The following is a 23264-nucleotide window of genomic DNA, read 5'->3' as shown; positions in this document are numbered from 1 at the left end:
CCGAGGGGTGATCATTTTGATGCAAATACTCTTTCTCCAAGTGAAAAAACGTACAATGTACAAAGTGTCCATTTGAGGATCTGTGCCTCCTATTTGGGTAATCTCCTTCGACGGTGGGTACTGAGCAGGCAAATGATATGCCCAGAAAGGCAGCCAATGAGAGAGGTGTGCCCGCCCTGCATCCCCATTGGCCAGGCTGGGCACCAGTCTGAACCAGGGCCAGCTTTGAGGACAGCAGCGCGACTTGATAGGATTCTCTCTTCAAAGCATAGAGCAAACATCAATTAATCCTCAAAAGACGCTTTCAAGCAGAACATTATCCCTTTTGAGGATGTGGAAGCTAAGAGGGGCCGCAGGTAGTTGAAGGGACAGCGGAGGAGAAAACAGAGCCCTGGACTCCAAGATCAGCTCTCCGGAGAGAATCAAGTTGCAGGAGATGGATGAACCTACAGAACTGGGGCGACGGAGGAAGCCGCCAAGGAGCCACTGCTTCTGAGGGTGTCCCCCAAGGCTCCCATTCCAGAGGCGGCTGCCAAGTGAAACAGGGTGGGATCCCTGATCACGGCTCTGTGTACACCAAGCTGGGAACCAGGGTTCAAACGATTGGACTTAGGCTCAAAACCCCTTCATTAGCGCCTCGGTTGAACATGGAGGAGGAAAACTGAAATCTGGATCCAATTTGCCACACTGAGCCTGTCTGGGCACTTCCACCCTGTCTCTTGAAAGGGGGAGGGGTTGGATTTGTGTGTGCACTCCATCCCCCACCTGGCTAGTCTCTCCATCTCGAGAGGACCAGTCCAGAGGTTCCCACGGCTCACATTCGTAAGGATCACAGCCTGTCACTGTGTTTGGCAATAAACATCACACATTCTCACTTTACACGTTTATTCAACCTTTAATATTTTGCTGCGAGATACCTGGAAAAGTTGTACGCCACTGATAAAAAAAATACTGTAAAAACACCCCACAATCTCTTCTCCACACACAGGCAATAACCTTACACAGGGATTTCTACGGTCAATGTTTTCAGTTTGTGTTTTGACAAACACTTCAGTCGCTTTCTTTGCTGTACACTACGTTCTGTTTGCATCACTAAACAGAACGCATGCCATGTGCAAAAATCGTCTTGTTGGAGATGCTTAAGTTTTTATAGAAAGGCTTTCTTAAAGAGTCTGAATCAGTCTGGGCTTCCCTGGTGGCTCAGCAGTAAACAATTTGCCCGCCAATGCAGGAGATGTGGGTTCGATCCCTGGGTCCGGAAGATCCCCTGGAGAAGGAAAGGACAACCCACTCTAGTATTCTTGTCTGGAAAATCCCATGGACAGAAACTGTCAGGCTACAGTCCATTGAGTTGGGTCACGAAAATGTCAGGCACAACTAAACAACAACAAACTGAATGAGTTTGCTCTCAATTTACCATATAGTCAAAGAAATACAGGAAATTACCCTATGACTGACTTTTTTAATTCAAATACCAACAACTATTCTGACATAACCTTCTGTATACATGTGTATGCTTTCAGAGCCATAGAAAATATCTGGATACAAAAAGTATCCTTAACTGTGGGGAGCAGAATGGGTAAGAGGGGAAGAAGTCTTTTTTTCTTTTCTTCTCATTTCATGTCCTGCACTGCGCATTTTTTTACAATCAGTATGTCACTTCTTAAATGTTTAAAATTATGAAATGAAAAGTAACTCCAAGATCATTTTTCCCCCACGGGTTACATTTTATCCCCATACCCCTGCAAAGTAAGCAAGTAAGTCTTGGAAAGAGCTTGCTGTCTTTTACAAAAAATATTACACACCTTCGTCACGATATTGTCAACACACAGGCTGCTTCATCTAAAATGCCCCAAGCGAAGAAAGGATAGTATCTTGAAAGCTACTTCACAGAGGAGGGTGAAGCTGTATCAGACAGAGGCAAAAATGTAGCTCCAACACCTAGGAAACAACTGAGGCTTCTAGACTTGACTTCCTTAGGGATTATCTGAGAAACAGCTGAAAAGCCACCTTTCTACAGAAATCAGACATAGTCCCTATGAATGGCCAGAACACACAAACTCACAAAACCAACCGATAGGCTGGAATTCCTCCAATTATTAAAATCATTTTTTTCCTTCTCTTAAAGAATGGACTTTTCAAATGACACCAACCTCTTCCATCATTTAAGTGTTTATTTAGAGAGTACTGCTGTTGGAAGCTTAAGAAATGGAGATCTAAATCTCAAAGGGCCCTTATCATTTGCAAAGTAATTAGAAATGAAGTTAAAAAAAAAAAACAACACCCTGGGGTTGAAGTGATGAGGCCAACAGGAAAATCCAATTCATTTACAAAATTTTCACTTCCATCTGTTTTCCTCACGAATACTGCTAGATACAGTTATTATCAGCAAATCAGTGACAAGAAGGCTGAAATGAAGGAAAATGTACACTCTGGGTCTCTTGAACTCCTGGCATTTGGCAGAGCTGTGCAGCAGGATCAAATTGTCGATTTCAGCCTGACCCTGAAATCAAGACTCTAATAGTCACAGAAGTTCTGCAGCTAATCAGTTACTGTTCACACTTCACTCATCAGAATCCTTAAAGTCACCAGAGGGAGCCTGCATTTGCAACACACCAGAAAGCATTCCTTGGGGGGCTTAGCTGTCCTTCCAGTTCTACTTTTGCCCTCTCCTTCCAGAGACTGATTTAGAAACGAAGGGAAGAAGGCTAAGAAAACTCTCACCTTTAATATTAATAAGAATTGCGCAGTCCCCGGATGATCAGAGCCCAGACTACACAGGACTTGAAAGAATGATTGAGACTTTGATATGAAATATGAAAAAGTAACAGGCAGAAGGGGTGGGGAGACCAAACTGGGAGGCCCAGGGCCCAGCTCCTGAGCTCCAGTCCTGACTCGCCAGCAACAATCACTCTGATTTATTAAGCAAGGATGATGTACACTTACCTCGCCACCTTTTTATCTGTGAGATGAATGAAATGATCTCTCAAATGGCTTATTTGTCATGACAGGAAGAAAAAATACAACACAGTACAATACAAATAAGGGAACTAGGAACTGAGCCCACCCTTTGCCATCTTTTCAAAGAGATTTCCCATATGCCATCTCATCACTATCCCTGGTGAGATGTACTATGTGCTTAGTTGCTTCAGGCATGTTGGACTCTTTGCGACCCCATGGACTATAGCCCTCCAGGCTCCTCTGTTCATGGGATTCTTCAGGCAAGGATCCTGGAGTGGGTTACCATGCCCCACTCCAGAGGATCTTCCCAACCCAGGGATCAAATCCAGGTCTCCCACACTGCAGGCAGATTCTTTACCATCTGAGCCACCGGGGAAGCCTCCCCCGGTAAGATAGTAGCCCGTTATTATTAGCCCTGTTTTATAGAAAAAGCAACTGAGGTACAGAGTGGGGAACCGACTAGGGCAGTGTGGTTTGTAGAAGCAGTATTGGTCGATTCAGAATATTGAAATGAATTTCAGCGATATGGATCTTGGGTTGAGTCTGGAAGGCTCAGCCACCTGAGGATACAGAACTCAAACCTCCTCTATGCCACCCTGGAGCTCTCTCCTTGAGCTCGCCCTACTTCTGCACAGAATCTTTTAACTAAGACAGTCTCAGAGTCCCACTGGCCAAGGGGATAGTAGGGAAAGCAAAGGCCTCTACTGACTCTTTAAAAAAAAAAATGTATTTATTTGGTTGTGCCTGGTCTTAGTTGCCGGCTTCCCTCATAGCTCAGTTGGTAAAGAATCCGCCTGCAATGCAGGGGACCCCAGTTCAATTTCCAGGTTGGGAAGATCTGCTGGAGATGGGATAGGCTACCCACTCCAGTATTCTTGGGCTTCCCTGTGGCTCAGCTGGTAAAGAATCCACCTGCAATTTGGGAGACCTGGGTTCAATCCCTGGGTTGGGAAGATCCCCTGGAGAAGGGAACAGCTACCCATTCCAGTATTCTGGCCTGGAGAATTCCATGGACTGTATAGTCCATGGGGGTGCAAAGAGTCGGACACGACTAAGTGACTCACTTGGTCTTAGTTGCAGCATGTGGGAGCTTTAGTTGTGGCATTCAAACCCTTAGTTGTGGCATGTGGGATCTAATTCCCTGACTAGGCATTCAACACAGGTCCTCAGCTTTGAGAGCATGAAGTTTTAACCACTGGACCACCAGGGAAGTCCCCTCTACTGACACTTTAACCCATGTGTCAGTTTGGTCCAAAGCAAACATGAACATCCTTCAGTGATGAGGCCAAGAGAGAAGATGTCGAGGCCAGGAGTCAACACGTGAGTGGTGTCAAACCTCGGGGTCAGGGAGTGGTTAATGGCTCGAGGCATTAGTGGTCAGCAGCAGCCCCAGATGATGGTTCCTGCACTCAGGTGTAATTTCTATTCTTATGAAATGTCAGGCGTTCGAGAATCTAAGGTCAACCACTGCTATCAAAGACCTGGGTGAGCTGGAAGGAAAGACAGAAACAAGTGTTCCATGAGCATCTTCTAAGGCCTGGCCTGTTCTTCGGGTCCTCACAGAGCTCATCTCGAGCAACAGCTCCAGGCAGGGATGACATGGACGGTCTCCCTTGACAGAGAAAGGAAGGGGCCGTCTCTGGTTCCTCCCAGCCCAGGCACGTTATCGGTCTCTGTCCTGTCCCCTCTCCATCACTCAAATCCTCTTCTACCACAGGATGCTGCTGGGGCTTCTCTGATGTCACAAAATCCTGTCCCCCCAACCCCGGACCCCTCTCTCTGGGGCAGGAAGAGAGCATCATTCCCTCTTCTCTTATCACCCCAACTGTAGCCAGGAGGACCCCTCACCAGAACACCCTCAGTTTACTCAGGGACCCATGAGGCAACACTGGGGGAGGCGAGACTGAACAGAGAGAGGAAGAAGGGTGAAAGGGCGGCAGCCCGCCACTTCCAGAAGGATGCGAGCACTTCCCAGCATGCTTCGGGAAAGCCCCCCAAACCCAACACCGCTCCAGGAAACCACATCCCAGGAATTGCAGGGGCCCGAACAGACCCAGGTGGAGCACGGCTCCCACCCCACCTGAGACAATATTTTGAAAAGAACTCATGTGATCAGGGAAGAAGGAAAGACCATGTCTAAGACCTGCCCCCCACACACACACACACACACATACATGCCTTTTCCTAGCCTCCACTTAGAGCAAACAGTGAAGCCAACCCCAACCCAGAAGGGTGAATAACGCACGTAGCCAGCTCAGGCCTCCCACACAGGAAGGCGTGCCAGGCAGCACAGATGGCCGCCTCACGCACACAGGCCACAGGTCTGCTGTGGGGGCTGAGATGCCAGCACCGCCCCAGTGCTCCTCAGTAACCAGGCGAGAAAACGTGGGACTCCCCCAGAGAGCTATGAAATGTGAGGCGAGGTCTTACGAGTGAATGGGGAAGTGCCAGCCGTCCTGGGGCAGACACCAAGAGCTGGAGTGATTTGTGAGCCCTTTTCTCATGAGTTAATTTGCTTGCAGCAGATTCCATTAGTGACCTGACAGACCCTGGGCCTGGAGGAGGGCCTTGGAAGAGCTACTGAGCCAGCAAACTGAAGGGGCGACAGGGAAGGCCAGATGTCCTGCACCCAGCCCTTTGCCCGGCGTGTCTATTTGAAGAGCTTAGAATAATTATTTGCGAAGCTCTTGTTAAGGCAGCACCACTAAGCTACCTACAGAGAGAAGACGCACGAACCTTGACCACCAAACGGCCAACCAGAAGCTGACGCAATACAGGAAAAGGATTCCCACGTGAAAGAATCTTCGCTTCCCAGTGGCAGGAAGAAAGCAAAAGTCACAGTTATAGTTGAACCGTGAACACAGGATCTGCAACCAGGAACCTGAGGGAAGTGGAGGCGGGGAGAGGGTGGAACTTTCTGAGTTCCAGTTGACAATTCTAGTAGAATAAGAAAATGATGGAACTATTAATACCGCTGCTGCTCTTACTACAAATAGTAATAATTACAGTTAACATTTATTCAGCACCTAGTATGTGCTAAGAGGTCTTCCCTGGTGGCTCGGACAGTAAAGAATCTGTCTGCAATGAGGGAGCCCCAGGTTCAATCCCTGGGTTGGGAAGATCCCCTGGAGTAGGAAAGGGCAACTCACTCCAGTATTCTTGCCTGGGAAATCCCACAGGCAGAGGAGCCTGGTGGGCTACAGTCCACGGGGTCGCAAAGAGTCAGACACAACTGAATTCACTTAGCACCATGCATGTGCTAAGAACCATGCTGCAAGCTTTTTAGGCAATATCTCCTTTACTCTTTGCAACAGCCCTTTGAGGTAGGCAAACTCTGTAGGTAAGAGATATCTCACAGCCATGAAGTCACGAGAAAGATTCAGAGAAGAATCAAGCCCCGGGTGTGTCTGACTCCAAGCTTGTGCACTGGACCACTTTGCTACCACTCAATCTCATGGACTGGAGACAGGGCATTGAAATGGGACTCTGGCTCCAGCCCTACACGCACCCTAAGCATCTGTGGGATCTCAGCGAGTGATTTCAACTCATGGGCCATTCTACCCCATAAGATGACTGAGTAATTTCTTAAGGGTCCCCTCAATTCAAACTACAGTCCCTGACTACCGGAATGCCATCTGAGTTGATGGGGAGGGGATATATAAACATTACTCAGGCACAGCCCTGCCCTCAAGGACTCTGCAATTTAGCCCTGCCTATATAAAAGCTCAAGAACCTTCAGTGTCCTATTCAGTGATTCTTTTTTAATATATCACTAAAATAGTTTTTCTGACAGTCCATCTTCTATTTGTACACAGGCATGGAGAGGTATCTAAAACGACGTTCATCTAATGGATCTGGAGTGATTATTTTTGCTCTCATCTTTTTACATTTTTGCACTGCTTGAAATTTTAGTAACAAATATACCTTATTTTTGTAAAAATAATAAATTCATTTGAAACACCACTAAAACAATAGTATATATGCATGTTTATATGCACATACATACATATATACACCAACCTAGACAGCATATTAAAAAGCAGAGACATTACTTTGCCAACGAATGTTCATATAGTCAAAGCTATGGTTTTTCCAGCAGTCATGTATGGATGTGAGAGTTGGACTATAAAGAAAGCTAAGCGCTGAAGAATTGATGCTTTTGAACTGTCGTGTTGGAGAAGACTCTTGAGAGTCCCTTGGACTGCAAGGAGATCCAACCAGGTAATCCTAAAGGAAATCAGGCCTGCATATTCATTGGAAGGACTGATGCTGAGGCTGAAACTCCAATACTTTGGCCACCTGATGCACAGAACCAACTCATTGGAAAACACCCTGATGCTGGGAAAGATTGAAGGTGGGAGGAGAAGGGGACAACAGAGGATGAGATGATCGGATGGCATCTCCGACTCGAAGGACACGAGTTTGAGTAGGCTCTGGGAGTTGGTGATGGACAGGGAGGCCTGGCATGCTGCAGTCCATGGGGTTGCAAAGAGTCAGATATGACTGAGCGACTGAACTGACTGACATATATACACGGACATATATATTTCAACATTAACTGGATATTTCATAATATTAGGAAATTATTAACTCCAATGAGATTGTGACTATGATTTTATAAAGAATCCTTGTGTTTTGTAGATACCTACTGAAATATTTACAGATAAAATGACATCTGGAATTTATTTCAAAATATCCCTGGTGTGGGAGGGTCAGGGTAGGCTATTGCTGAGACTGGCTCTGAGTTGTTAATTGCTGATGCTAAGTTATGAATATATGAGGTTCACTATACCAGTGATCCCCAACCTTTTTGGCACCAGGGACTGGTTTCATGGAAGACAGTTTTTCCATGGACAGAGTGGGGCGGATGGTTCAGGTAATAATGCAAGCAATGGAGGTGCCAGGGGTTAGGGACCCCTGCACTATACTATGCTTAAAAGTTTTCATAATATACAGCAAAAGAGGAACCTCTTTCAAGGACAACAGGGAAGCAATATTTCCCAAAAGCTAGCTAGGTCCCCAGCCAGCAATCTTTCTATCTGAGCTTTTCATCACCTTAGGCTAACTCTTCTCTTTCACCACTACAGTCTGACTTCATTTTTCCTGTGGCTCTCTTCCACTCCCACAACATTCTCCCAAACTTTCTAAAATCATCCATCAGGTCTGTTGGCATACTCTGGTACCTAAGCCACTGCATCTGATCTTACCCCTGCCCAGGGGACAGAAGGAATGTGCCTGAGCAATGCTCCCACACACTCCTGTTCAAAGTCAGCTACTATCAGGCTCTGTTTATTCAGAGGCAGAACAGCTTGACTGGTGGAGGATGGGTTTCACTCATCCATTCAACAAATACTTGCTAATCTCCTACCTCGTGCCAGGCACTGAGTCAGGGGCTGAGGGTCAGTGGTGAATGGGACAAGAGTGCCACCCACACAGAGGGTGAGCTTCTGTAGATGTAGCTCCAAGATCTAGGGTCAGGGGTCTATTCTCTAAGATACCCTTGAATCACATGGAATCTTGTCCAAAGTAAAGAAAGACATGATCTGATGTCAAGAGATAGAATTTCACCCAACCAAATGTCCTTGATGGCAGTGGTCAGTTCCAGTCTCAGGCATCAGATGACCTTTACCTCGGACTCTATTTATGCTGAGGTTGGAACGTTATATAAAAAGTCCCATAATTGTTCTTCTTCCATGTATCTCACAAAGACATTTCCAAACATTTGTGGAGAGAAAGTGCAACAATACTTGAAAGATAGGTTCTATCAATCTGGATCCTTGGTTCGGATTTTTTCTGTATTAAAACCTTGTTCTTGAAAGGTACATTATGTCTGAAGCAAGGTCCTGTATCGATACCTCACTGTGCGTAACAGGCTGCGGGCAAGACACCCACCTCAACCCAGTTCCCCATTTCATGGGACACAAAGACCAGACCAAAGTAATCACTGGGTCAGTAACTGATGGCCAAGGAAAGGGCAGTCAGGCCTCACTGCATGCCACTTCATATCAGATTTTTTATAACCTTTGCTGCCACTTGGACAAAGTTTTCACATCCATGTTTGATGTTGAACTAGGTAAAGTTTTACTAGCATGCATGACTGTAGCAGTTTTTAAAAACAAAACTTCCCTTCCAGGAATGACTTATATGACCCCAATAACACAACCAGAGGCCTCCTATGTAAATGTTTGGTCATGGGAAAACGTTTAGCAGTGTTCAGTGAATCACTTATGCCTGCCCTCAGGGCACAAAGACTTGCAAATCAAATGTTTTGGCAAGAAAAGCTCAATCTGGAAAAACCACAAACATTTTCAAATTTTCTTTTTATCACAATAATAGCAATAGAGTGTTATGAGTAAAGGTTTTAATTTATTCATTAAGACAAAGGGTCTATTCTCATATTAACTGTGGATTCACCATTCACTGTTCTAATAAAAATGCATGCTTTGCACACTTTCCCCCCATTGACTATAAACTCCAAGAGGAAAAAAACATTACAATGCTACTTTTATGTATCCTCAGCACCTAACACAATGCCTGGCAGATAGTTAATGCTGGTAAATATTTCTTGAATTCAGTCCAAGTATGATTTAAAGAAATAATTTTTTAAAAAATAAAGGGCAATGGTACAGACCCTGAGCAACCAATTTGCATCCAGGTCCCAACAAGACTCCCTGGACCACATCCTACTCTCTTCCCCAGGTGGAGGTCAACTAGGGCAGGTGCTGGGACTTCCCTGGTGGTCCAGTGGTCTGAGCTTCCTCTGCAGGGAGCTTGGGTCCCGTCCTTGGTCAGGGAAGTTCCACACGCTGCACAGTGCAGCCAGAAGAAAAAAAAAAAAAAGGTGCATCCACACCCTTGCCTGTTGGACTTCTCCACCTGAATGTTGACTGAGCATCTCAGGCCTAACAAGGGCAAAGCTGGGCCCACACACGCCCACTGCCCCTCGATCCTCACCATCTCAGCAATTCGATTCTTCTACCTGCTCAGGTCTAAAACCTCGAAGTCATCCATAATGCCTCTCTTGTTGTCATACCCCACTTCCAATTTTTCTGCAAAAAGTGCCTTCTCTATCTATAATATGTATTCCAAATCCAGCCACTTTTGACAACCTTTACAATTACCACCCTGGTCCCAGCCGCTGCCTCCTTACTCATTTCCCTGCTCAGCCCCTGATTCATCTGTTTACCCTCAGCTGGGCAGCTAGGCTGATGCTGTAAAAACCCTCCGGTAGGTTCCCGACTCCAAAAATAAGCCAAAGTTTTCCCACCACTCTCCCCTTCTCTGATTCTACTCCAGCCACACTGGCATTCTTGCTATTCTGCAAAACATCAGGCAAATTAAGGACCACCTCAGGACCTTTGCACTCGCTGCTCTCTCTGCCTTGAATCTTCTGCCCCCAGATGACCCTCAAATGTCACTTGTCAGTGAAATCTCCTCTGGCCACCTTAACTGTCCTCCCCAAACCCCCTATCCCATCCCCCTCATAGACTTAATCACCGTCCCAGCCATTTACTTACTTAGATCACCATTATCTGCCTCCACTAGAATGTAAGCTAGAAGAAGGCTAGGATTTTGCTCCTGTTTTTCATTGCTGATGTCCGGCACTCAGAATAGTGCTAAGTACTTAGTAAGTGGGACTTCCTGCTGCCTTAGGGAGGAGCCAGCAATGCAGGAGCCACAGGTCCAATCCCTGGGACAGGAAGATCCCCTGGAGAAGGAAATGGCAACCCACTCCAGTATTCTTGCCTAGGAAATCCCATGGACAGAGGAGCCTGGTGGGCTATAGTCCATGGGGTCGCAGAAGAGTCGGACATGACTTAGCAACTAACCAACAACAACCCAGTAACTATTTACTGACTTAATAAATTAATCCCAGGACACCTGGAAATATTCTTAACTCCACATGACATAGGGAAAAATCTTAGAATCCCCTTACAGACATATGATCCAGTTCATAGCAAAACATATGTATTTTAGGCCTTTCTCAAGCAAATAAATAACCTCTAATGAATTTCGAGAGGGGAGGAAACCTCATTTCATTTTTCCTCCCTCTTACCCTTCCTAAATCAGAGACCACCTCCCCCCTTCTCAGGCCCAAAGCTAGAAAACATCTGTGCAAAGGATTCAAAAGGAGGTGCAGGTACCACCAGACCCGAAGGCAGCTCCCGCTCACAAGTCTGAGGGGAAGATGACTGAGAAAGGAAAGAGAAATTAGCACAGAGATTAGAAACGCATGTTTAAAAACCCCTTCCCAGGCCATGAGTCAGCTGAGTGAAGCTGGCATCAGGGTGACAGATTAATTTCATGACCTTGCTTTCATTAGGAACTGCGGAACTTTAAGTAACTGATGTGGAGAAAGGGGGCAGGTATGTCTGGCCGTATGTCGATAAAGGTCTGGTAACAAAACAAGATGCTTTCCAACACAACATGCATCAAACCACCTACTGTGTGCCCACACAGTGCAAGGTGCTGGGGACCCTGGAAGGTCCCTGATACAGTTCCTTCGTGCGAGGAGATTTAACAGGTGGAAGTGACCGGCCCAGAGTCAGCTCACCAGATGTCACCATGCTAAGTGCTCCACTGGCATGAACAAAGTGCTGTGGGACCCACAGAGGGGCAACTGATTCTGGCTGGGTGGCTGAGTTCTTGAAGGGTGAGCGGGAACCAGATGTTCACCAGGGAGAGGCGTAGGAGACAGAGGAGGCAGAGGTGGTCAGAGAAGCAAAGGCCCGGGTGGAAAGTCTATGGTCTGGCATGATTCAAGCTCAGAGTTCACGGATAGGTGGTGTGATGTGAGGCTGAATCGTCATGCTAGGGAGTTTGGCCACCTCTTCTGAGGAGTGCCTCCTGGCCCCTCCAGCAGGGCAATTCCTCCCCTCCTTTGTATCTCACCATGCCCTGTACACACTCCCTAAAGCACACTCCCAGCCCAGCAGGGCCTCAGCAAAGGGCGTCAGCAGTTCCCTCTGCTTAGAATACTTTTCCCCCAGCTATCTGCACATGCCACTCCCTCTCATCCTGCAAGTCTCTGCTCAAACACCACCCTCTCTATGAAGCCATCTTTGAATACCCTCTCCAGGGGGCAACACACACACCTGCACCCCTCACCCTCACTTTATTTCCCCATAGCATTTATACCTGCATTTCTGCTCACTGCTAGCATGTGGCCTCCATGAAGGCTGGGACCTTGCCTTATGGACTGGCTGTATCCCCAGCACCTGCAGTGTGTGGCCCATGGTGGAAACTCAATAAATAGTTGATGAATGAATAAAAAGCACCTGTAACAAGTCAAGGTCAAGGTTGTGTATATTTGTCTCCACCTACAAGGTTGAAAATTGATATGAAATGAAAGACTGTGCTCTCAGTTTTCCCACAGTGCACACAATTGGCGCTCAGTAAATAGGTAATAGGTGGATGGAAAGGATAGGTGGATGGATGGATGAGAAGTTGTATGGATAGATGGATGAATGAATGGATGGATGGAATGGATGGATGGATAAATGGGCAGATGCAGGCATGGATGGATAGGCAGTTGGGCAGATGGGCAGATGGATGGATCTACAATCCGTAGGTGCTGGTAAAAGTAATGAGAACCCAAACAGTGCAGAGCTCTCCCTGTGGGTAGGGACAACTTGACATGGGGAGAGATTACAGGTTGGGAAGTCAATTAGGAAGCTCCTGCCAGCATCCCTGTGAGCACTTCTGTTGCCTGAATGAGAGGCGAATGGATGAGGGGATGGAGTCCAGAAGTATTGCCAAGGTTAAGTCAACAGGACTTGGGGACTAAGTGTATATAGGAGTGAGGAGAGAGAAGAGTCAAAGATGACCCTGAGGTTTTTGTTTAAATGATAGTGAACCCCAAGAGGAACAAGCAGGATAAGGGGAAGAAGCAAATTTTATTTAGAACATAGATTTGAGGAGGGACAACCTGATGGAGTCAAATAGGCAGTAGGACAGTCAGGAGGAGAGAAGAAGATCAACTCATGAGTGCAAGCGGAAGTCATGGGAATCCGCTTATTTGTTTCCACGTCTGAGCACCTTCCATTGCTCCAGGCATTTGCTATGTGCTGAGACCATGGATGCCGCAGTGCCCAAGACAGGTACGGTCTGTGCTCTCGTGGAATATAAAGTCCAAGAGGAAAAGCAGAAATAAGACAGGTAAACAAATGCATAAAGATAATTTCTGAGGGTTGTATGCACTGTGAAAAAAAAAATACCAGGGTAATGGGAGAGTTATGCAGGAAGAGGGGTGGGCGGTGGGGGTGGAGCTCAGAAGAGGTGGCTTTCATCATGATGAGGCCAAGGGCAAGGATGACAAGGAAAAGGGCAAGGATGACAAGGAAGTTCCTTGCCTCGTGGCTTCAATTTTCTTGAACAAGTCTGGGGGAAATCATCTGCTGAGAGGGAGAGGATGGAGAGGGATTTCAGGTAAACGGCAAAATACTGAAACAACTACTGTCAGGAAGAAACGGAAAGGGGTGAGAAAAGAGAAAAGAGATGGGGCACCAAGGACCAAGCTGACACTGTGACTGTGTAAAGGGGCCTGTCGATGCAAAGCACAGGCATACTTCACCAGTATTACGTAAGGACGAAGCTCTATGTCCCTGCAGCTCACCTGACACCCTACTTGGTATGAGATGGGTTTTGCCTGAGTGTTTATTTGATTTTAATTAAGTTTGATGGGCTGTAAGGATTTTCATTACTCAGTCTGACCAGGCGCATTCCCACCGCCACCCCCTCATAGACCCCAGTCACTTCCTGCCGCAGCTTCCCCACTCACACCATCCTGCAAATTAACCACCCTCAAACGCCCATCCTGCCATACCCTAAATAATACCCCAACACCTACAGGATCCACACCACGCTTTTCACACAGGTGTCTAGAATAGGTCCTCTGTTACCTGTCTAGCTCTCTCCCTCCCAACTACTCAGCCTGGCTGCTTCTCACACTTCCTTTTTGAACCCAGGTTCACTTGGACAGACAGACCCAGGTCCATGCCTAGGGTCCTGGGCAAGTTGCTTAAATTCTTCCGAGTTTTCCCACCTATATAACTGTTAATACTGCCTGCTTCCTAAGAGGATTAAATGAGTTCATGTGTGCAAGCACACTGCACAGGGTTTGCCGAGCAGACACAGGTGTTCAAGAGATGGTAGCTGGAACAAGCATGACTCTTTAAAAGCGGCCGTGTGACAATGCAGTCATCGCCACACCTGGACCGCAGCCGCACACGCAGAAGACCCCGGGTCCACGGCCACTGATACTGTTACTGCGAGCTGCTTTGTGACTCACCTTCCGGTTTCCACTACACTCTTCTTTAAGCTTTTCTTAAAAGTCAGCCTGCATCTTAGCGTCTTAGAGTCTCCCACTTATATTAATATTCAATATATGTCTTGTCCCTCAACTAGACAGAAAGTTCCCAGAGAACAGAAAGCATATCTCCTGCATCTTGGTAGCCCCCTCACTGTGAAGTACAGAGCCTTCCGCTTTAGGGGGTGCTGAAGAATTCCTGGTCCACGTGCAGTGCTGAGAGATTCGTTCCTCTCTTAAAGGAACAGCGTCTTTATCCTCAGCTCCCTGACTTCTGCCCATCCATCAATACCCGCCAACACTCCCACCTCCTCCAGGAAGCTGGCCAGTGAAACCATTTCTTCCTTTCTTGAAAGCCTATGACACCTGCTAATTTGTCACATTTTGCTTCAGGGCTTCTAGCGTTTCAGGGCAGGCAGAGCTAAGGGAGACTGAGCAGATAGCCCACTTTGCTTTCACCAGTATGCTACCCCGCAGGCTCCACCAAGGGTTTTTTCCCCACAAAGAGGAAGCAAAAGCTGAGATGGTTAAACACTGGTATTTCAACCACCAGGGCTCTGGTGGGGTTTCTGTCCCATAACTTCATGCTGGGAAACACTAGAGCAAAGATGTCGAGAGACCCTCGGTGCCGTGTAAGGAAGGCAGGGCTGGAGGACCTGCCTCCTATTAACTGTGCAGAGCCTGAGGACTGTCCGCAGAGCTTGTTTCGCCTCTTATGTCATGTCATACTTGTGAGGGAGACTCCTGATGGTCTCCAAGGTATTTCTTGGATCCACAGATCCAAGCACAAGCTCTGTCTACAAGCTGTTCTGTTGATGAACAAATTGAATCAAAAAAGTTTTGTCCCTCTCCAGTCATGAGCTGGTGGGATGCTTTGAAAGTTGCCTGCTCTCCTATCAGGTATTTTGTCCAATGGACACAGAAATGAGAGCATCACAAACCTACTGTATAGCACAGGGAACTCTACTCAGTGCTCTGTGGGGACCTAAATCAGGAAGAAACCCAAAAGACAGGGGATGTATGTATATATACAGAGGAGCCTGGCGGGCCACAGGCCATGGGGTCGCAAACAGTCAGACACAGCTGAGCAACTAACACTACCACTACTATAGCTGATTCACTTTGCTAGGCAGCAGACACTAATACAACATTGTAAAGCAACGACAACCCAACTGTAACACAAAATGTTTAAATAAACCAGCAAATAAATGAAAAAAGAAATGAGAGTACCACAGAGCAAAGTCTGAACAACTGAAAAGATGCCCACCCTTCTTATGACTGTTAAAGCCAGGCTGGGTGATGGATACATGGAGATTCTTTGTGATATTCTGTGTATTTTTGTACAGGTTTGACATCTTCCATACTAAAAGGTTATAATAAGTACATATATATTAATATATACATATAAATAATAATAATAATAAACTTACCAAATTCCACCCTTTCACATATTAATTGGATATTCACTTTTTAGGTGGATCCCCTGAGCCCCAAAAAACATATTGGATTTTTTTTTTTTAAAAAAAGGAACTACACCTGGAAATTATAAGACAGTCCTTATAATTAAGACTTATAAAATTATAAGTCTTGCCCACCCAGAGGTGGGAAGAGAGGAAAGCAAAGGAAAGCGCTTGGAGTCAGACATCAGTTGGAGCTCCATCCTCCCACCAGCGCCATCTGTTAACTGAAGTTACTCGAGCCTTATCTCCTCGAGCACATTACTGTGGGGCCCAAAGAAGACCTTCCATACCTTGAAAGCACTTTGTACCCCTCTACCCCCCTGCCCCCACCCCCAGCACACACACATTTAAAGCATCATTGCAGAAACTGATGTAATGTTAGGGTGCAGGGCTGGAAGAACAGCAGTTCTCAAACTTTAGAAAAAACAAGAACCAGACTACATGGCCTCACCCCTGAGATTCTGACTCTGAAGGTCCAGGAGGCAGCCCAGGAATCCACCTTTCACCACTCACACCCAGGTCCCTTGTGTACAGGGTCCTCAGGCCACATGTTGAGTTGCTCAAAGACCAGTTGGAGGGAGCAGCAGGCAGAGCAGAGGGAAGCAGACAGCTGCAGACTCTGCCTGGGAGGAAAACAGACCTGTCCCCAGTATCGGAAACCTCCGAGGATGGGGGCGGGCTGTCAGCTTCTGTAAACTACCAAATGGAACTGCGAATGAGTGGAAACAGGGAAGGGAGTTCAAGGGGACGTTCTACTGCCACACGCTTGTCCAGGTCACGCTTTGTCCTTCATGGACATGCACACATCATGTTTTTATTTCCTAAATTTTACCCAGAAAAGCCTTCTTAGAAGCTCACTCATCCCTCCCTTCCCAGGCTCTCTTGCTAAATCTCCCCGTAGCCAGGGGACAATTTTTAGACTGTGAATGGAACTAAGTCACTTCCTGACTTCAACCCTGCCGTGGCTGCTCACTGCTCTTAAGAGAAAGTACACACTCTTAAAATATCCATCAAGGCCCTGCATGTTCTGGTCCCTCCTGACCTCTCTTACCCTATCATTAAGCCGCAGTTTCCCTTTCTCTCTTGTGCTCCAACCACAGCAGCATTCCCTGGTTCTTCCAACACGCCACGGGACCTTTGTACATGCTTGTCCCCCTCTGTGCGCAATGAAGCATTGCCTCTTCAAAGAAACTTTCCCTCAAAATACCAGACCAGAACAGTTCCCTCTATCACACTCTCTTCTATCTTCCTGGACCTTCCAACAAAACACAGATTCAACTTTTATTTACATATGTATGTGATCAATGTCTGTCTCCCAAACTGGACCACAAGCTGCACAAAGATGGGGTCTCTATCGGTTTTGCTTATCACTGTATACCCAGCGCCACAGTAACTGGTACCTTGTGCACGCTTGATTAACGTGAGTGCCAAGTATACCACGGCCTGGAGAGGTGTGTGGACGAAAAAGAGAAATGACACACAAAGCTGAAGATATTCACAATGCAGATGGCAGGCCAGTGTGAGAGGGCGCCACTTTGTCCTGAGTGTGCAGAGCTGAGAATCTTCTCCAGTGTTACAAGGATGGTGGTCACTCGATGTCACAAGATGTCGGGCATGCTGAAATAACAGCATCTGTCCAGGACTGTCCCCAGAGGATGAGGAGAATGTGACTTACCCCTCGGGGAATGTGGGGGCTGAAAAAGAAGGCCAGAAGAGATTGCATGCCCAACTCCTCAATGCCCTTCCTGTTATCTCTCTGAAAACGTAGCTTTGTCCCTCACTATCGGGACTCCGAGAGAGAGAGCAGGGAGGAGAAGGTCACAGACGGAAGGGATCTGCCTCTCTCCTATCTGGAGCCACAGAAACAGGCGAGCTCAGGTTATCTTGGTGTTCACTTCTGTTCCCTAAAGAGAAGTGGGGGATGGGACGGGTGGGAAGATTTAGACCAGTCAGTTTCGAGACAGTGTTTTTTTGCTTGGTCATCGGACACAGGCCCATTCAAGGGAGACAAAACAAGCTCAAGTTTAGATTCTCTGACCAAGCTATTGAGTCTCATCAATTACACCTTGTGGAAAAAACTTTCGACAGTTAAAAATAACATAGGGGTCTGGTGTTTGGAAGATCTGGAGTTTGGAATGCCAGCTTGTCAAGCACAGATCGCTGCCTACAAAAAGCATGTGCTGGGAGCATGTATACACACACGCACCAGGGACAGGAGGGCTGCAATGAGCAAGGTGTCTGATAAAGGGGCAGCGGGCCACATGAGCGACAAGCACACAGACCAGCTCCCACCCTCACTCGCTTTGGTCTGAAGGCTGTTCAAGCCCTTTTCTAGGGCAGAGCCTATTCAGGCAGGAAGCACTTGCCTCCCCCTTGGAGGAGGTGGCAGTGACTGGAAGCAGGAGCCCAGAGTTCAGTCACAGCACACCTCAGCGTTTCTGCACCTGTGCAGTTCTGTTCCTTCTCAGAAAGACCCAAGATCAGCACCCGTCCAGCAGAATGCAATCACCTGAGCTCCTGGACAAAGCATCCCAGAGATAAATCCCTCTCAAAGTCTCTCCTGGCACACTGGCTCCAACAGTTACTAACAGTAATGCCATTGAATTCTAGAACTTCTTTCTGCTAAGAAAATCAGAGCTTCTCCTACTTATTATCTCATTTTCCTTAAGATGCCAGTGTGGGAAAAAATCAGCTAGTGTGTCTGCATTTTGCAGATAGAAAAGCAGAGTCACTGCCAACATCTATTAATATTAAGAGGGTAAGATGGGCCAACTCTTCTAACCCTGAATGTATATTAACTTGTTTGATTCTTCCAACAACCCTCCAAAGGCAGGCACCATCTCTCCCACTTGACAGATGAGGACTTTGAGGCACAGAGGGGTGAGAGATCCTGCCCACAGTCACGGGGCTTGGATATGACCCAGACTCTCCAAGCCACATGGCCATGCTCGCCACCCTCTCACTCCCTAGAACAGGGCATCTGAGCTCTCCAAGGAACCTGAGGACTGGGCTGACACAGGCCTATCAATAAAACTCCCCGGGGCCCAGGCCTTTCAGCAGGAGGGAGTGGGCATTGGGTGGGCAGTTTGAATGAGTATCGGGGGGCCTGGGTAGGAGTGGAAAAGAACTACCTTCAAAATAAACCACCTCCATCCCCCGGGGGAAGAAACACAGTCTCAGAGACTTGCAGCCTCACTGCCCCCACCCCCACCCCACTCCCATTTGAACCGTGAGACTAATCCTTGGAGCACTAGACTGTCATTGCGCTATGAGGGTCAGCGTTTATGTTTTCCTCCCTAGAATGGACTTGTATGTTTTACTTATAACCATTTATGGGTGGTTTTCATTGTTTTTGTAAAGAAAGGGGGTGGTGATAAAGCATAGGAAAGGGGAAAGATTTCTAGATCCAGCACTTGGATGGGCTTTATCCCATCATCCTGCCTCACTTGGCATTCTGCCTGGATGGCTGACCAAGGCTGTCCTGTACCTGCTGAGGTGGGGGGCTCACACCAGCCCAGGCCCCCTAGAGTCTTCCTCTGCCGTACGTCCTCTGGGGGTGCCCTGGGGAAAATCCCAGAACACACAACCAAGGAACCAAGGGATGAGTGAGACAGGGTCCCTGCAGATGATAATCCTCCTGCTGAGGGACGCATAATGGCAACCCACTATCTCCCCCTGAAGCTTCTCTTTCAGCCTCTGAAGTGCTCAAGTTCTTCCCGGAAACTGGCTGCCAAACTGCTCCGCTCAGACAAACCGGCCCCAGGCTATTTCCCATTTTTACCTTCTATTCATGGACTCCTACTTTCCTGGTAGCTTGGACAAGAATCCACTTGTAATGCCGGAGAGCCAGGTTCGATCCCTGGGCCGGGAAGATCCCCTGGAGAAGAGAATGGCTCTTCTCCACTTCTTCCACTCCAGTATTCTTGCCTGGGAAATCCCATGGACAGTGGAGCCCAGTGGGTTACAATCCATGGGGTCGCAAAGAGTCAGAGAGCACTGAGTCACAAACACTTTCACTTGCATGGACCCCCACTCCCATCCAGCCAAATGGACCCATTTGCTGTCCTCCACACATTCCTTCTCCACTGGCCCTTCCCCTCCAACTCACACCAGCACGAAGGAAGAAGATCCTCTAAAGAGTCACTCAGATGCTTCCCAAATCTTCGTTCACGTCCCTTTCGTGCCCGTCCTTCCCCATCCTCACCCTTCACCGCTCCTAAACCTCACCAGATCCCCCTGCCCTTCCAAACTCAGCTCAAAGCCGCCTCCTCCCTGAAATCTTCTCTGACACATGCCCGCTGCGGGACCGCTTTCTCTCCTCCAATTTCACAGACCCCTCAGGGGCTGAACTGCTCACCGAGCGCAGTTCTTCCCACCAGGAAAACTCATGGTCCCGGTTTCCTGTCTCCCGCTTCTTCTCACCATTTGCTGTGTGTAAGCTTCGCCTTTTCCTCCTCCCCGCTCCCTGCTCCCCCGTTGATGAGCATGAGTGTGCCCTCCCGGGGACTAGATAGAACACTCTTTGCTTCCTTTGGTGCTTCTTCAACACTTTTTCATCAAGGTGCGATGCACAGGGAAAAGGAGAAAGATGTCAGTGGGGCACAGATGAAGAGGACAAGAGGCCAGAAGGAAACCCAGGCTAGAGGTGCAGAGCTTGGTATGAAGCATCACATGGGTTATTCCTCGATCTAGGGCTCCCAGAGCGCTGGGGAGCCTTAGGTCTGAGTCAAGAAATGAAAGAAGAAGTAGAAAGCAAAAGAAGAGTAACCAGTGGGCTTTTCCTTCCTGGGGGCTTCCTTTGTGGCTCAGCTAGTAAAGAATCTGCTTGCAATGCAGGAGACCTGGGTTCGATCCGTGGGTTGGGAAGATCCGCTGGAGAAGGGAAAGGCTACCCACTGCAGTATTCTTGCCTGGAGAATTCCATGGACTGTATAGTTTATGGGGTCACAAAGAGTCGGAGACACGACTGTGTGACTTTCACTTTCACTTCCTTCCTGGGTATTTGAAAAGCTACCATAGAGCCTGGAGCAGAGATGCCAGGAAGCTGGACTGCCCAAGGCTGCCAGCTCTGGTTTGTGGAGAAAGGTGTGGACCTTCCAGAGCTATTGTATTGTCCAGACCAGTTCATCTGCGTCGCAAAGAAGACAAGGAATTCTTGGGAACACTGGGCAATGTTAGAGACTGTTGCATTGATCAGAGCATCTTTTGTTCTATATTTCTCAGGAAACTGAACCCATACTAGGCAGATAATGAGTGAACACAAATGATCCCCAGAAGAGGGACCTATACAACTGGGTCCTCACAGTTAGCATGCGTGAGTGCATGCTAAGTTGCTTCAATCCTGTCCAACTCTTTGAGATCCTGTGGACCATGACCCGCCAGGCTCCTCTGTCAGTGGGATTCTCCAGGCAAGAATGCTGGAGTACGCTGCCATTTCCTCCTCCAGGGGCCCTTCCTGACCCAGGGATCAAACCCGTGTCTCCTGCAGCTCCTGCATGGCAGGCAGATTCTTTACCGCTCAGCCACAGGGGAAGCCCCCTCTCAGTTAGGCTGATCATCAAGTAGTAAAGGAATCCTGTTGCTCCAAGGATAGCAAGAGCGAGCTCAGTCTCAGAAAGGTTCCTACATTCAGACTCACGAACCGGCCGGGCTCCATCCCTCCCCTGCGCTGACTGGGACCTCCAGCCCCTGAGATGACAAACAATGCCCCCTGGTGTGCTGCAGACCAGGGAGCTCTGGGAGCTTCCCGAATTTCATCGACTCCATAGATCACCGCTCGTCTCAGCTACCGTGTGCATAACTGACCTAAAAGCGAATGATCCAGACCTGTTTCCCATCCCCCAGAGATGTGTGTAATTAGATAAAATGAGGACAGAATATGTATAAGTGTCTGTTACACTGGGATGGTTGCCCAGAAAGGAAATGAGCACAAGGAACTGGACAGGCCCACGTGCACCCTCTGTACCAAAGGGCTCCACCCAGGATGGAAGGCGAGTTCACTTTCAGAGTAGGTGCTGGTGTGGTGTGACCCCTCTGAATTCACACACTCTTTGGTAGGGTTCTGCTCCTCCAGCCTGTACTGTGTGCACCATCAGCATTTTCTTTCTAGCTCTCCACATTGAAGGATGTCTAGTGGACGAAGACTGATTAAAACTTGACTTGAATAGCCTGTCTCCATCTCTGGCGTTCACCTTCCTCCTGACGCAGAACCAGGCCTCTCCAGGGCCCCAACACTGAATGATCTGGAGGGTGGAAAAGCAGCAAGAGTTATGAGAACAGAGATTTTTCTCTCTCTCAATATGAAGAATAAAGGCCTTCCCATGATCCCCAAGGAGATCAAACCAGTCAATCCTAAAGGAAATCAACCCTGAATATTCACTGGAAGGACTGATGCTGAAGCTGAAGCCCCAGTACTTTGGCCACCTGATATGAACAGCCAACTCATTAGAAAAGACCCTGATGCTGGGAAAGATTGAAGGCAGGAGGAGAAGGGGATGACAGAGGATGAGATGGTTGGATAGCATCACCGACTCAATGGACATGAGTTTGAGCAAACTCCAGGAGATGGAAGGACAGGGAAGCCTGGCGTGTTGCAGTCCAAGGGGGCCTCAAAGACTCAGACACAACTGAGCGACTGAGCAACTGAGCAACAACAACAACATGATCCCCAGGCCGTTATTGTTTGTTTCATTGTCAGATAAATTTACCTGCATTGAATGTTTGGGATAGAGTCATAGGCAAAGTTGTATCTACATAGGCATGATTAAAGTACAGGAAAATTTCCTGAAGAATATATACTTGAAAACAGCGATTGGGCCACAGTCACTTCCAAAGCTCAAGAAGGCAGGCAATAGGCTCTCACGGGACCCCAACTTTGGGTCAAACCACTGTAGTACTAGCACCTCCTGCTCTCTTCCATCTTAAAAACCCATAAAAATCCTCAGGTATAAATAAGGGTAAAGGAAATCTCATACACAGCTGAGCACAAAGTAGGCACTTAATAAAAATACGGTTAATTTATCAGTGGCTACTCGCAAGCCCCAGGTTAGTTAATCCCTGAAAGAAGGCAGAGTAAAAAGACTTGCCTTTAATTCCCAAGACCAAAGGGAAGGAAAGCCAAGTTTTTTAGATCCACAAGGATGAAGTGGTGAAAAAACAAGGGGCTAGAATGAATGGCACCGACAGCCATCACAGCCTCATATGCCATGTGCAAGCAAGGTAAGCTTGTGCCTGTCTTCCAACTCCTGAACTTGAAGAATTTGGGGAGAGTAATTCTGCTGCCTCTTCCAAATTCTTGCCAGGGGAGAATGAGAAACAAGTTGATTTCAAAGAACTGGAAGCAAATTAGGCGGGAAGAGCCTGCTGGTTTCATTTGCTCCATCATTCCACACACATTTATCAGACATTGGGCTTCCCTGGTGGTGCAGTGGTAAAGAACCCACCTGCCAATGCAGGAGACACAGGAGGTGTAAGTTTGATCCCTGGGTCAGGAACATTCCCTGGAATAGGAAATGGCAACCCACTCCAGTATTCTT

The 23264-nt window shown here is 47.6% G+C and overlaps 1 protein-coding gene across 1 annotated transcript in view; it reads right to left on the bottom strand.

Annotated features, from left to right (window-relative positions):
• The window catches only part of DPF3 (double PHD fingers 3), a 222206-nt gene that overhangs the window by 187876 nt on the left and 11066 nt on the right, over positions 1 to 23264 (bottom strand).

Source organism: Capricornis sumatraensis, chromosome 2 (assembly GCF_032405125.1).
Source record: "Capricornis sumatraensis isolate serow.1 chromosome 2, serow.2, whole genome shotgun sequence".
NCBI classification, from domain to species: domain Eukaryota; kingdom Metazoa; phylum Chordata; class Mammalia; order Artiodactyla; family Bovidae; genus Capricornis; species Capricornis sumatraensis.
Note: the sequence above shows the minus strand (reverse complement) of the source record. Positions and strands in the feature narration are given on the sequence as shown.